The following is a 17,422-nucleotide window of genomic DNA, read 5'->3' on the forward strand; positions in this document are numbered from 1 at the left end:
TCTCGTGAGTGCCCATGATTCTCGCCGTGTTTGGGGGATGTGCACCAGCTCCTGATCCACTTGTACTAGGGTTGTTTATATGATTCATAGCAGCTGCAACAGCTGCCGTGACTACCGCCTGAAACATGGCAGCGTCAAATTGAGGAGGTGGTAGCGGAGGTGGTGTTGGCACTTCATTAATATTGACACGCCTTGGGTTTCTTCGTGGAGGCATCTTTTACTATAAAAGTTAAAAGATGAAAAGATGATAAGATATCAAGAGTGAATATGAATATGATATCTCTGAACTAAAATACTTAATTCAATATGAATCTTGTAAAGAATTGGTAATAGAAGTATATTACAAGTACAACTTGCAAAAAGATAATATGAACTTGAGTGGTTATTTTTCAAAGAGTATGAAAATACATGTCGATTGTATTGGTATATTAAGTATATATAGTCTGGAAAACTTGACCTTAAAGCAGGTCTATAATATACCATAATACTGGAAAAATATCGACATTAAACCGACCTACCGAAAATGAAATTTTCGCGGTCGTACTGAAAAATAACACTAGAACATATTCATAGATTTACACTATAACCAAAATACAATATATTGTTTGGAAAGTTGGACCTATCTAAAGGTCTATAGTACACCAATTTACTGAAATAAAACATTTAGCCGAAGTCCTAATCTATAACAAAATTGGAAGTAGAATAAACACTACTTGCGTCGCGTACTGCGACGAGTACTAGACTCTGCTTCCTGGTTTTTGGTTTCCATTAGCTGTCTTTCCAAGGTAGTTTGATGCTCCCTTAATTCCCTTATTTCTGTTAGGGCAGCATTCATTTAGTTTTGCAGTGCCTCGGTGTGGGTTTGGGATTCATCTTGAATTTCGTCCAGACGACGAATATCTGCAGCGTTGATTTGTGTCGTTGCATTGACTTCCAGAATCCGGTTTATCGAAACCCTCGCCTGATCGGTTTGGCGAGCTATACGATGAACAATGACAGGAAGAGCCCTATCGGCCGATCCTCTATTACTGAGGTCGTAGAAATCTCGGAACATTCCATAAGGTGGGCGCTGGCCCTACTGTCGGCTCCAGTGATATATGTGATCTCCCCAAACTGGCGTCGGTCCTTGAAATCCTTGTGTGACTGCGGGAGGTGGGATGGCTGGTGGGGGATTGATTATCGTGGGTTCTGTGTCGGTACCCTCTGAATCTTCATCTTCATCTTCTTCTTCTTCTTCCTCTTCTGGATCCTCTTCCATATTTCTTCTGGATCCTCTTCCGGATCCTCTACTATCCATCCTTCGTTACCGTGGTTTAGAAAGTAAGGGTCACCTGGTAAATGAAATCCACCATTGTGTCTATGCGAGAATAATGTTAAGAGATATAGAATATAATTAGTAACGATAGATTGCAAATACAAGTTTCTACGAGAGAAACTTACAGTTAACAAGTAATGTATTCTGCATGACTTGTTTTGGGTATTATTATAACTACAAAGTGTATACTAATTATATATAACTTGGGTATAATCGACCATCGATTACATGATCCGGCTCTAAATCCACAACCAAACAAGGAACAGAAAATAAAGTTAGATCACATATTCTAAGTCTATATAACTTTAATTATATATAATTGTAATATACCCTTAATATTTACAGTTCTACCAACAACGGTTCTTTTGTTTTCACATGTTTGTTATTAGTATATGGTGCCTAAAATACTCCTATAGTATTTTAATCTTTATGTTCTGTTCTAAAGTTCTGCCGTATATGTATAGTTGGTAAGTTTTAGACATGTCGCAACACTACCATCACTCCCGAACTGTAAGTCCCGATCTATAGATCCAAATCAGTAATCAATGAATTGCAAACAATCAAACAGAGTGTAGAAGGAGTAGAAGGTAAATCAAACCAAGCATGCACACATCTATTACGTATAAATGTCAGGTACACCTTGGGAAACACACACACATACGTCACTATTTTTGACACACAGACACAACCTATTTATATCACAAGAAGCAGCACACAAGAGTGCAGCCGCACACACGTGTACGGCCGCACACAGCGTGTGCGGCCGCACACACATGAACGGTTGCACACATCCACAAACAAGTTACAACCACCACAATCCACTCTAACATCCTACCAAGACCTATACATTAGAATGCCTAGCCCAAACCACAAAAGTATAGCCTATCAATCTCCCCCTTGGTTTGCGGCTAGCATGAATCAGTCTTTATCAATAATGAGCACATGTTGTAGATGAAGGAGTCTCTGTGGTTTGAGTTGGGTCAGCAAAAAGTACGCCCATCCTTGGATCATTTCTGCGTCTCTTCAAAGGAGGCTGGGAGGTCAGAGTTGTCAGGGAATCACTTGTAATTGGCTCGGATGTAGGAACCACATTATCAAGGGGAGGAGTCCCTGATGATGTGTCCATATGAGTTGAAGAATCAGCCATCTGAACGGTAGACGGAGGCACCGTCTCTTGAGCATCAGCTTTCTCCCTTATCTCCGGTGTTTGATTGGCACCATCATCGATATCTTTGAAGAAGTCATCAAGGACTTCGTTGGACAACGGGTTCTCATTCACACCACAATTCACCGCTACATCATCTCTGTCGTAACCAGATCCATTCCCTTAAATACCTTATCCAAACCCGGATCCATAACCCGGTGGGCTGCATCCATTTAAAAAATTATAAAGCCCAAACCCAAAACAATATTTTTTAAAAATAAAACTCTTGGAGGATTAATTTCAAAATAAAACAAAATAAAATAACATAAAATAAAAACATTTTCAAAAAAAATTATCAAACCTAAAAATGAAAGTAAAATAAAATAAAAATGAAGCTAAATTTTGAATTTTAACCTAAATTTCACCTCTAACTGAAATTAATAACCTTTTGAGATTGTGGGATCAAAGTTGTTAGACAATCATTTTCCATTTGTCAGTACCTCTCCTTTCATGAATAGATCTGGTCGATCGCCGGTATTGTGATCCACTTAAGCACGAAAAATTGTGACAAATTTTAGGAATGCTATCAGTGACAGGACAGATTGATCCTAAGTTACTTAGATAAAAATACCTAAGGACCATTTATCTGACGACGACCAATGATATTGTTGTCCACCTAAGTTGAGCAGCGAGATCTACAGACAATCTAGAATTGCTCAATTTTAGATGTACTAGAACATGTTTCCCGCTTCCTGACATACCCCAATAATCAAGAACTTCCGAGATACTCCTTACTTTAGGTGAGCAGACGATTATTCATAGAAAGGGTAGATTTAGATTGCATATGTTGTACACTCAGGTCGGATCTTTCAATCACGCAGAGAGTGAAACATATGACTGACTAGAATTTCAGAGGGATTGAAAAGTAGAAGATTACATATGTTGTGTACCAGGTCGGATTATTAATCACGCAAAGGAGACAACATATGGCTAACAGATAGAAAGAATTGCACAGATAGAAGATGCAGAGAAATAGAGTTGCATATGCTGCAGTCCAGGTCGGATCTTTCGATCACACAGAGGAGGCAACATATGATTAACAGTAGGAGAGAAAGGAAATAATTTCCTACAGACCTACTTTATCGGAATTCCCCAGTCGCCTCGTCAATATCGGAATTAAGGACAAAATCCGTACATCAAGGAAAAGTTAAACCACGGTTCTAGATACATATTCTTTAATGTGACTGGTGGATTCTCATGAATATCTCCCTGCTCAACCTATCCGAGCGTCGTATTGTCAGGCTAAATGGAACTATCTAGGTCAGAATTTATCAAATCTCTAGATTCCTTAAGTTCATCTGCACCTAGTCAAGTCCATTAAATTTTTCGTGCCTACCGGCGCATCGAGCACAGAGCCTAGACAATTTAGCTTTGGTACTTTACACAGACTCAGATTGCCTGTTATCACAAGCTGATATCACTTCCCAGCACATCACTTCACAAAAAAATATTTTTTATTTTTCTGTTTTTCAATTTTTTTTTTGGATTTTCTGATTTTCTAATTTTTGTTTGGTTTTAGTTTATTTCTCCCCCTAAATTTGTGCATGGGTGAGAATGAAATTGAAATGCGCAAATTTAAGCTAACCTAAACAAAAATTAATCCTCAAAGCGAATCATTTTCAAAAAATTTACCAGCACATCGAATCGAGCTTTGTTAAACGGCTTGGTGAACAGATCTGCCACATTATTAGTAGTGGGAACCTGTTCTAGCCGAATGAGCGAGCGCTCATAACAATCTCTAATAAAATGAACTTTGATGTCGATGTGCTTGGTTTTTGAGTACTGGACCGGATTTTTAGCAATTTGAATCGCAGCCTCATTATCACAGAATATAGGGGTTTCTTGAAAGTTCAAACCGTAATCCAACAGCTGATGTTGGATCCATATGACTTGAGAACAACAGGCAGACACAGCTACGTATTCTGCTTCTGCTGTTGAGGTCAAGACAGTATGCTGCTTCTTGCATTGCCAAGACACCAGCCTATCTCCAAGATATTGACATCCGCCTGAAGTTGATTTCTTGTCAAGCTCGCAGCCTCCGTAATTGCTGTCTGCAAAAGCATAAAGATCAAATTCGGAATTTTTTGGATACCAAAGACCCAATTTTGGGCTGCCTTTGAGGTACCGAAATATCCTTTTAACACCAATAAGATGAGACAGTTTAGGATTAGCCTGGTAGCGCGCGCATTGACACACCGCAAACATAATGTCTGGGCGACTGGCAGTCAGATACATCAGCGATCCGATCATCGATCTATAGTTAGTTTGATCTACGGATTCGCCTTCAAGATCAGGAGTCAGCAGTGGTCTCTCCGCCATGGGCGTCAAAGCAGGTTTGGCGTCTCTGAACCCGAACTTCTCGAGCATATCATCCACATATTTAGCTTGATGAATCAGGATTCCGGCTGAAGATTGTTTGACCTGAAGCCCCAAAAACGTGGTCATTTCCCCCAACGAACTCATCTCGAACCGCTTTTTCATGACGTCCTCGAACTCCGTGCATAGCTGATGACTCGTCGACCCGAAAATGATGTTGTCCACATAGATTTGAACAAGAATTTGATCTGGACCGACATGCTTGATGAATAGGGTCTGATCAATAGTGCCGCGTGAGTAGCCATGATTGAGCAAGTGTTGTGCTAGGGTAGCATACCAGGCCCTAGGAGCTTGATGCAGCCCATACAAAGCCTTGTCTAACTTGTAGACATGGTTGGGAAGTTTTGATTTAACAAACCCAGGAGGTTGGTCAACATAAATCTCCTCCTTCACCTTGTCGTACAAGAAAGCCGACTTGACGTCCATTTGGTATACGGTAAAGTTCATGTAGGAAGCATAGGCGAGGAAGATACGGATAGCCTCCAAGCGCGCCACCGGAGCATAGACTTTTGTATAATCAAGACCCTCAATTTGCCTGAACCCACGGACTACCAATCTCGCCTTATTACCGACAATGACACCCGAATCGTCTTGCTTGTTACAAAACACCCATCTGGTGTCGAGAGATTTCTTGCCTCTAGGCAGCTCCACCAACTTCCAAACCCCGAGCTTCTCGAATTGATTGAGCTCGTCATGCATGGCATCTACCCAGCTGGGCTCATTCAAAGCCATTTCGACGTTCTTGGGCTCTATTTGAGAAATGAAGCAAGAATAGAGACATGTGTTGACATCTCCACTCTGGCTTCTCGTTTGAACTCCGTCGTCCAGCTGGCCAATAACGTTCTCTATCGGATGATCGTGCTGTATGTGAGAGGGGATTTCGTGACTGATGTCATTGAGTGAAACGGGAAGAGTATGAATATTAACAGCTCCTTCATGTGCTGAAGAACCCACGGTAGATGTACCAGCTTCGTTTGGTGGATTTGCTACAAACTCATCGGCGATTTGATCGGGAAAGAGAAGGTCCATCAGATTCTGAGTGACAGCGGAAGCATCTTGGTTCATGAACTCTCTTTCGACCGGAGTTAGAGAAGTAGCATCAGCATCTGGAGCAGATTGTTGTGTTGAGGACTCAGGAGAAGCAATTGGAACAGTAGACTCCACCGGAGGATCAGTAGCAGAAACCAATGGTGGTCTGTAGACAACCTCTTCATCTTCGTCTTCAATAATAGTCTTCGAGCAAGAGGTAGACCCAGCTTGGTTATTAGACGACACACAAAAAGATTTGAATAGCGATGTGTAGTCAAATAGCCAATCCGGACCCACCCTAGCGTCCGTTTCATTCTCTTCAAGCCAGCGAACATCGAAAGACTCCACTATTTGTTTCGTCTTCTTGTTGTATACCCGGTAAGCAGTACGAGCAGCATAACCGACAAAGTAACAATCATCGGCTTTTGCATTGAATTTTGGGTTAGATTCCAAGTGGAGAAGGGTGCAAGGGCAGCCAAATACTCAGAAATGACTAACAGATGGCTTGTGTCCATAGAGAAGTTCATATGGTGTTTTCATCTGGGCTTTGTTGATCAGGACACGATTTTGAACGTAGCACGCAGTGTTGATCGCCTCCGCCCAAAAGAAAACTGGAAGTTTAGAATCACAAAGCATCGTCCTTGCTGCGTCTTGTAGCGTCCGATTCCTCCGCTCAGCAACACCATTTTGTTGTGGTGTCCGAACAGAACTATACTGACGCACAATACCCTTCTCAGCGCAAAAATGATCAAGAACAGCGTTCTTGAACTCTGTTCCATTATTATCTGTGCGTAGCGCTTTCACTCGGTGGTTGGTTTGGTACTCGATCATTACAATGAACTTCTTGATGAGGTCAGCGATCCCAGCTTTGTTGGACAGAAAGAAGACCCACGTGAAACGAGAGAAATCATCTATCACAATGAGACAATACGAATTTCGGTTGATGCTGAGAACGTTGACCGGACCAAACAAGTCCATGTGCAACAATTGGAGCACCTGATTGATGGAGTTGACCTGCTTTGGCAGATGTGGTTTCCGATTGTGTTTGCCTTGAGCGCAGGAAACACATTTTTCAAAAGTAATAAAATCTCTGACAGGCAGACCGCTGACCATTTCGTTCTTAGCAAGTCGGTTTAGGTTATTTGCATTTGCATGGCCAAGTCGACGATGCCACAACATTGCGTTTTGTTCTGAGACTCTTGAAAAGAGACAAGTGACTTCATCGGGCACATTACTCTTCATGTCGATAATATAGGCATTCCCATCCCGCTTAGATTTGACGAGAATCCACTCCTCCGGAATGACAATGCCTGGCTTTAAGATTAGACATTCTTTATCGGTGAAGTGTGTTGAGAAACCCTTGTCACAGATTTGAGAAACGCTCAGCAGACTGTGCTTCAGCTCAGGAGCATAGTTGACATTCTCAAAACTAAGCACTCTGTTCGTCACCATTCCTTTTTGCGTTATCTTTCCGCCTTCTCCGCCCGCGAATGAGACGTATCCCCCATTAACTGTCTGAATGTCGTGCAGTTGGGAGATATCTCCAGTCATGTGCCGGGAGCAGCCGCTGTCGACATACCAGGGTCTGACGACATTCCTCCGCAACTGTCCCTGCACGATGAGCGGAATCATTTAGATTTGGGGACCCAGGTCATTACAGTCCTGGGTTGACCCTTTACTTTCACAGATTTTCCTTTGATTTCTCTTTTTCAATAGATATAGAGGATGATGATGACTGATCAGATTTTAATTTTGGCAGCCATTGAAAATTAGGTTTTGAAACATTTTTCGTTTGAGTTTGCTTCGAGCCGGTGGATTTTCTACTCGAAGAGTTTGAAGATCCAGACCTACTCTTTGATGAAATCGACTTTGGCTTAGCTTGGGTCGATTTAGGCAAACGGTTTGTGAATTTATTGAAAACCTGTTTGTTCTTTTGAAAACTTGCCATTTTCTTGTTTTGATTTGTTTTCCAGTCATCATCTCGAGAGCGAGTTCTGGAGGATTTTCTAATTAACGATCGTCCTCTAGACTCATTCTCTCCCCTTTTTGACATGTGATGCACAAACATCCGGTTTGGGCAATTTCTGGCAATATGACCAGCAGTACCACAGTTGAAACAGATTTGTTTATTATCATTTGAAGTGGTACTGCTCTTGTCAGATTTCTGGTTTTTCTTATCTTTTCTAGCATTAGCACATTTGCAAGAACAAGAACTAGGTTGTGTTGCAAACGTGGAAGAAGTAGAGGCACTCGAATCAGATTTAGCAACATAATCAGAAACAACATCATTATTTTCAATCTTATCATTCTGAAATAACACGCCACCAGAAACAAACACATCAGTTTTAGAATTTAAGACAGACTCATCACAAAACTCAACACCAAATTTAGACACAGAGTTATTTGATTCAGACTTTTCAGCTTCATGCTCCCCCTGAACTACTGACACATCTGCACTTAAGGTAGAAATGTTAGTATCCAAAATTTTATCAGTAGAGCATGTTGCTTGTTCAGCAGCAGGCTTTCCATAAATCATGAAAGGTTCTCTATCAATTTCTTCTTGAGATAGAGGAATAACATTGTAAGTATGATTGAATGGAGGAGGGACACTCTCAAGACCTAATCCTACTTTCTTTTGGTTTCCACAGGTAATATTCTTCCACTGCATTTGTTTCTCAATCATTTTTGCAACTACTTCACTTGACCCATCGAACTTGTTAAAAATAAATTCAGTATTTTCAAGACGATTTTTCAATGAGTCAAGCTCAGCGGTCACAGCAGCAAATTTTCTTTTGATATGATCATAGTTGCTGTAATCTTCTTGTAGTTTCTTAAAGTCCTTTATTTTATTCTTTAATTGTGTTTTTAAAGGCTTTTGATTTTTCCTAAGTGTGTAACCCTCATACTTAAGGTCCTCGTTCTCTCTCTCTTGATTAATTCAATTTGCTCACGTAAGAATTTAACAGTTTTTATACAAGATTGAGAGCAGCCGAATTCACTGACCCTGGGTTTAACTGGCTCAGAAGAAGTTTGCACCATGAACGCAAACTGAAGATTCATCATTTCCTCTTCCGGGTCTTTTTCTGCTTCTTCCTCCACACCATCCTTGATCTGAGCAAGATGCGCATTTTCAGGTCCTGAAATATTCAGAGCCTGAATTTGATCTTCCCAATCAAAGGATTGGGCTGCCATCGTCAAGTTGGCAGTATGATTGCTTGAAGAAGATCCCTTGTTGACATAGGTCACCGGTACCATGGTTCTTTCAGAGTTCTCTCTTCGGTCTGGCCTTAGACACTCCCTTGCAAAATGACCAGGCTCATGGCAATTGTAGCATCTCACCTTCCCTTTGTTGAACCCCACTTTCTGGTCAGAGTTTACACTCCAGTTGTTTTTCCCTGTCTTCTTGGAGAACTGCTTTGCTCTAAAGACAGCCATGGCCATTTGCCAAGTGATGTCCATCTCCTCCACATCCTCAGGATGGATCTGGTCTAGGTCAGCAAAAGATAATTGTGGGGAAAGCTCTCCAGCCACAAAAGCGTTGTAACAGTTCACCAAACCAGTGGCGAGGGCCATATTTTCTTCTTTTTCTTGAGAACTGAACCCTTGAGATTGACTAGGTGCAGTTGTGGATGAACAAACAATAGAACCAACTTTTTGAGATAAAGTTTGAGGTTGAGAAACTTGAATATGTTGCATTTGAGGGATCACGTAGGAGGTAGGTTGATGAGTCACATAGGGTTGAACTTGTGGAACATGAGAAACTGGAGGAACTTGAGAGGTAGTAAAGCTTGAAAAAGCAGTGTTGTTGGTGGTTTGGATCCCAAGATTTGCTGTGGAGTATGAATTAACATGATTAATTTCCCTTTGCTTATCATCGAGATCACAAGCCTTAATGATTGCCATTGTTTCAGCCAAACTTAAACGGTTCAGATCTTTGGTCTTTTTGATCACTGAGACATTCATATCCCAGGACTTTGGTAAAGAATTCAGCAATTTCTTGTTGATCTCAGATCGTGTAACCATAACACCAGCAGATCTCATTTCTGTGGTAAGTGTGATAAACCTTTGCAACTGATTTTCAATTGTTTCTCCCAAGACATGGTTAAACACATTGAACTTCTGTCGCAACATGTCTTGGCGACTCTGTTTCATGTCTTCATTGCCTTCATAAACTTCAATCAGTGCTTCCCATAAAGCCTTTGCTGACGTATATTCACGGAAACCTTGAGCAATTTCCGGAGATAATGTCATGGTAAGTGTAGCAAGAGCCTTTTCCTGCTCTTCGACTCTCTCAAAATCATCGTCCGTGTAATTTTCAATCCGCTTGATAGTTATGGTTCCATCTTCCAGTGTAATTGTGATGCGGATTGGACCTCTTAGAATACTGCGCCATATCTTGAAATCTTTCATTTTGATATACTTCTCAATCCGATATTTCCATTCAGGAAATCCTTCTGCCGACAACAACCGGGGAATGCGAGAAGTGGTACCCATAATAGCATCCAATTCATGATGAGCAGACATGCTTTGAGATTCCATTTTTGAACAACAAAAATTTCTTTAATTAATATAAGTGTGGCCGCACACTCCAACCGTACACCCTTACAATGTACTCAACCGCACACTCTAACAGCACACTCAACAGTACACTCCAACCGCACACTCAACAGTATACTCAACCGTACACACAATCGCTCACTCAACGGCACACGCCAACTGTACACGCCAACCGTACACTTGGCAGCACTCGTTCAACCGTACTCCTTCAAAGTTTCAACTGCACACCCAAAAATACTAGATTTTTTAATGAATTTTGGTTCCAAACATAGTAAAAACAATGATTAGAAGCAGTTTCTCAATAAAAATTATAAATGCACCTCAAAAACCACAACTATCTTCAACCGCACACTCTTATGATTCTTCAAATTGACACTGAATTGGCTCTGATACCAATTGTAAGTCCCGATATGTAGATCCAAATCTGTAATCAATGAATTGCAAACAATCAAACAGAGTGTAGAAGGAGTAGAAGGTAAATCAAACCAAGCATGCACACATCTATTACGTATAAATGTCAGGTACACCTTGGGAAACACACACACATACGTCACTATTTCTGACACACAGACACAACCTATTTATACCACAAGAGTGCAGTCGCACACACGTGTACGGCCGCACACAGCGTGTACGGCCACACACACATGAACGGTTGCACACATCCACAAACAAGTTACAACCACCACAATCCACTCTAACATCCTACCAAGACCTATACATTAGAATGCCTAGCCCAAACAACAAAAGTATTGCCTATCACGAACACATGTTGGTCATATCTCAAACCAATATAGTTGATCAGGCTATATTAATCCCATACATGATTACATAACTGTCCAAGTTTGACTACAGTGTCCAACATCCAAATACTTTTAAGTTCTAATGAATGTGATAATGTACTTGTAGATATGAGTGTTAGTATACTTCTTGTAAAAGTACTTAAATTTTAAAAAGTATACTTGTAGTCAGAGTTCTTAGCCCCAATGTAATTATAGTTTGTATATCTTTTATGGATTGATATACTGAGTTCACTATGAACAATGCTCTGATACCAATCTGCCACACCCCCAAACCAGACGGCGGAAACGTCCGGGGGTGGATGGCTTCATTTGTAGTATCACAACACATGCATCATAGTAATCAAAGTGCAAACGACCATTGTATTTAAAAAGTATAAATATTTACATGTGTTCAATCATTGTATATTAAAACCAAAACAGTTATACAAAAGAAGAGGACATGACTCAAAATAGCTCCATCTTCTCAAAAGATCGGGGAGTACTTGTCTACTGATTCCCTGAGAATACAAGTAATTTGAAAAGAGAGTAATCAACATAAAGTTGAGTGAGTGCATAAGTATTTGTGTTTGAAAATATGTTTTCTATTTATTGAATATGTAAATTGTTCCAGAAAATGTTATATTTTCTGCTGTATTTGAAAAGTGGTTTTAATCACATAAAACTGTTCTATTTGTAAACCAATGTTCTGTTATTGAATTCCTTTTGTATAAACTGTATAAGTGAGAGTGTGTCTGGCTTAACCAACTGTTTATTGAATACTGAGATGTAATACTGTAAAAACTGTATCATGGTAAACTAGTACTTTGAAAATGTACTTAAGTTTATTATACACTAACGTATTGTTATTAATATCTTTTTAATGAGTTGTTATAACCATACTGAGACTAGATGGCCTGACTCATCGCTATGAATGCGTTAAAACTGTTGATAACAACTGTCACTAGTAGGCGTGTATGCCTGACTGTAGCTAGCAGTCTGAGTGCGCGCTTGTCAATCCCAATATAGATCTATACACAAATTGTTTCGATCCCCGACTGAAGATTCTAGTTTTAATGTCAGGACTTTAACTATGTTGTTTAAATGAACTAAACAACCTGCATCAAATGACTCATAAAAAGCATATAGACGTTACATGTATAATAGTTATGAAAAACCCAATCATTCTGAAATGAATATTTGATAGTATGCCCTTGAATTAGTATTTGAAAGATGTATACTCTTGATTAGTTTTGAATCAAACCTTTGTTCTTGTAAAACAATGTATTTTAGTATACTTGAATCATGATTTAATGTTCTATGAATCATAAATTATACCTATTATAATTTATATGTACTTTCTGAATTGACACTAACTATTCATGAATACAACCCATTGCTCTACATGTTACAAAGGGTATTTGAACTAAATGAATTAACTTTTATATTTATATACATATCAAATATATATAAGTAAAATTTAAATTACATTTGGACACATAACAATTAATTATAATCCCACATCCAAACAAGGAAAAAGGAACCAAAGTGAGCTATCAGTCCTAAGCCTTTGAAACTTTATTTATATAAATATATATATATATATATATATATATATATATATATATATATATATATATATATATATATATATATATATATATATATATATATATATATATGAATATGACTTCTGGGGAAAAATATAAGTTTATAAAACCATTTAAAAGAAGTTTAACATTTTGAAATACTTTTGATAACTTGATGTCATTTTAACACAATCTTTGAAACCATTAGTTTTCAAAACAGTTATACAAAAGAAGAGGACATGACTCAAAATAGCTCCATCTTCTCAAAAGATCGGGGAGTACTTGTCTACTGATTCCCTGAGAATACAAGTAATTTGAAAAGAGAGTAATCAACATAAAGTTGAGTGAGTGCATAAGTATTTGTGTTTGAAAATATGTTTTCTATTTATTGAATATGTAAATTGTTCCAGAAAATGTTATATTTTCTGCTGTATTTGAAAAGTGGTTTTAATCACAAAAAACCGTTCTATTTGTAAACCAATGTTCTGTTATTGAATTCCTTTTGTATAAACTGTATAAGTGAGAGTGTGTCTGGCTTAACCAACTGTTTATTGAATACTGAGATGTAATACTGTAAAAACTGTATCATGGTAAACTAGTACTTTGAAAATGTACTTAAGTTTATTATACACTAGCGTATTGTTATTAATATCTTTTTAATGAGTTGTTATAACCATACTGAGACTAGATGGCCTGACTCATCGTTATGAATGCGTTAAAACTGTTGATAACAACTGTCACTAGTAGGCGTGTATGCCTGACTGTAGCTAGCAGTCTGAGTGCGCGCTTGTCAATCCCAATATAGATCTATACACAAATTGTTTCGATCCCCGACTGGAGATTCTAGTTTTAATGTCAGGACTTTAACTATGTTGTTTAAATGAACTAAACAACCTGCATCAAATGACTCATAAAAAGCATATAGACGTTACATGTATAATAGTTATGAAAAACCCAATCATTCTGAAATTAATATTTGATAGTATGCCCTTGAATTAGTATTTGAAAGATGTATACTCTTGATTAGTTTTGAATCAAACCTTTGTTCTTGAAAAACAGTGTATTTTAGTATACTTGAATCATGATTTAATGTTCTATGAATCATAAATTATACCTATTATAATTTATATGTACTTTCTGAATTGACACTAACTATTCATGAATACAACCTATTGCTCTACATGTTACAAAGGGTATTTGAACTAAATGAATTAACTTTTATATTTATATACATATCAAATATATATAAGTAAAATTTAAATTACATTTGGACACATAATCGTTAATTATAATCCCACATCGAAACAAGGAAAAAGGAACCAAAGTGAGCTATCAGTCCTAAGCCTTTGAAACTTTATTTATATAAATATATATATATATATATATATATATATATATATATATATATATATATATATATATATATATATATATATATATATATATATATATATATATATGAATATGATTTCTGGGGAAAAATATAAGTTTATAAAACCATTTAAAAGAAGTTTAACATTTTGAAATACTTTTGATAACTTGATGTCATTTTAACACAATCTTTGAAACCATTAGTTTTCAAAACAGTTATACAAAAGAAGAGGACATGACTCAAAATAGCTCCATCTTCTCAAAAGATCGGGGAGTACTTGTCTACTGATTCCCTGAGAATACAAGTAATTTGAAAAGAGAGTAATCAACATAAAGTTGAGTGAGTGCATAAGTATTTGTGTTTGAAAATATGTTTTCTATTTATTGAATATGTAAATTGTTCCAGAAAATGTTATATTTTCTGCTGTATTTGAAAAGTGGTTTTAATCACAAAAAACCGTTCTATTTGTAAACCAATGTTCTGTTATTGAATTCCTTTTGTATAAACTGTATAAGTGAGAGTGTGTCTGGCTTAACCAACTGTTTATTGAATACTGAGATGTAATACTGTAAAAACTGTATCATGGTAAACTAGTACTTTGAAAATGTACTTAAGTTTATTATACACTAGTGTATTGTTATTAATATCTTTTTAATGAGTTGTTATAACCATACTGAGACTAGATGGCCTGACTCATCGTTATGAATGCGTTAAAACTGTTGATAACAACTGTCACTAGTAGGCGTGTATGCCTGACTGTAGCTAGCAGTCTGAGTGCGCGCTTGTCAATCCCAATATAGATCTATACACAAATTGTTTCGATCCCCGACTGGAGATTCTAGTTTTAATGTCAGGACTTTAACTATGTTGTTTAAATGAACTAAACAACCTGCATCAAATGACTCATAAAAAGCATATAGACGTTACATGTATAATAGTTATGAAAAACCCAATCATTCTGAAATTAATATTTGATAGTATGCCCTTGAATTAGTATTTGAAAGATGTATACTCTTGATTAGTTTTGAATCAAACCTTTGTTCTTGAAAAACAGTGTATTTTAGTATACTTGAATCATGATTTAATGTTCTATGAATCATAAATTATACCTATTATAATTTATATGTACTTTCTGAATTGACACTAACTATTCATGAATACAACCTATTGCTCTACATGTTACAAAGGGTATTTGAACTAAATGAATTAACTTTTATATTTATATACATATCAAATATATATAAGTAAAATTTAAATTACATTTGGACACATAATCGTTAATTATAATCCCACATCGAAACAAGGAAAAAGGAACCAAAGTGAGCTATCAGTCCTAAGCCTTTGAAACTTTATTTATATAATATATATATATATATATATATATATATATATATATATATATATATATATATATATATATATATATATATATATATATATATATGAATATGATTTCTGGGGAAAAATATAAGTTTATAAAACCATTTAAAAGAAGTTTAACATTTTGAAATACTTTTGATAACTTGATGTCATTTTAACACAATCTTTGAAACCATTAGTTTATAAGACAAAATCTTTGTGTTAGACTTGTATTCCCCTCCCCCCCCCCCCCCCCGCCCCTTAAAACAGTAAAAACTAAGAAAATACGGGGGTATGAACTCACTTGTTAAGAGTAACGATTTGAAGAAAGGTTGGGCTTTACGCGGGCAGCACTACGACTGGAAAGAGGTTAGCTTCTCGAGAATTTCGGGGCTTCGGGCTTTCGTTAGAGCTTGGATATGTCATCGGGGCGTTGGGGTAGTTAGGAGGGCTTAAAAGTATGTAAAAGTAGGAGAGAGGTTGTGAATTTGCAACCTAAACCCGGAGCTCTCGGTTTCTATTTATAGGAGGCTGAAGCCTTGGAGTACGCTGGGCGTACGTGCGTACGATGGTCGTAGTGTACGTGCCAAACCTAGTCGTTACGTGTCGGAGCTAGTATGCATGCATGTCTCGCATGCAGCGAGAGGGCGACGGAGCGTCGACGTGGCTGGCTCTTGACCTTGTTTCCGACTACGCTGGGCGTACTCTTGTATGCGGGGCGTACTTCCTTTTTCCAAACTTCTAAAATTCATTTCTTTTGCATACGAGCTCTGTTTTTGATGATCTTTATATCCGCGCGTAGGTGAGACTATGCTCTACAACTTTCGTTTAGACTCCGTTGGCTAATTTTGATTTTATTTTTAAAGTTATATTTTTAACAGGCCGGGACAGGAAAAGTCCGTTAAAAATTCATAACTTCTTCATCTGACGTCCGTTTTCGTCTGTCTTTTTATCGTTGTACTACTATTGATGAGATCTTCAATTCTCGTTTAGGTTGCGTCGGCTAAAAATCACTCGATCTTTATTTCGAGTTTTTAGTTGTGTACTGCTGTGTCGAATCTTAGAAAAATCATAACTTCTTCATATGAAGTCAGATTTTGGCGTTCTTTTTATGGACACTCTCGGTTTAACGTATACTATATCTTGCATTTAGATAGTTAAGATTAAAAAGCATTTTATTAAAAATTCACTTTTTACATTAAACAGTGTTTTGTCGGTTTTGTCGCGGATTTTCGATAGGCCATAACTTCTTCATTATAACTCCGAATTGGGCGTTCTTTATATTTTTGGAATCCTTGAGACGATTTCTACCACTATGTTCATCCCAAACAAGTTTGTTTAACATTTCATTTTTTAGGGTTGATATGTAAATGTACAGAGTATACAAAAATTTCTCTTTATTATATATATATATATATATATATATATATATATATATATATATATATATATATACATATATATATATATATATATATATATATATATATATATATATATATATATATATAATTACATAAAGTCGAAATAACAGGTTGTTACACCTTCCTTCCCCTTAAAGATCCATTTGCATCCCATTGGCTTTGCTTTTGTAATGGAACAAGATCCTATGTTTCATTCTTCTCTAGAGATTGTATTTCGTCATTCATGGCCTTCAACCAATCATTTGCTTCTTTACTCGTCACAACTTCTTTATACGATTGATGCTCCTCAGTGTCAATGTCTTCTCCAGTTGCTAAAGCAAAAGCAATAGAGTCAAGTTCACCTGAGTTCACACATCCCACATATCTATCAGGTTGTCGAATGAACTTCTTCGATCTTCTCTTTGATATAGATTCAGAC

Source organism: Lactuca virosa, chromosome 7 (assembly GCF_052849685.1).
Source record: "Lactuca virosa cultivar CGN04683 chromosome 7, Lactuca_virosa_CGN04683_v6, whole genome shotgun sequence".
In the NCBI taxonomy this organism is placed as follows: domain Eukaryota; kingdom Viridiplantae; phylum Streptophyta; class Magnoliopsida; order Asterales; family Asteraceae; genus Lactuca; species Lactuca virosa.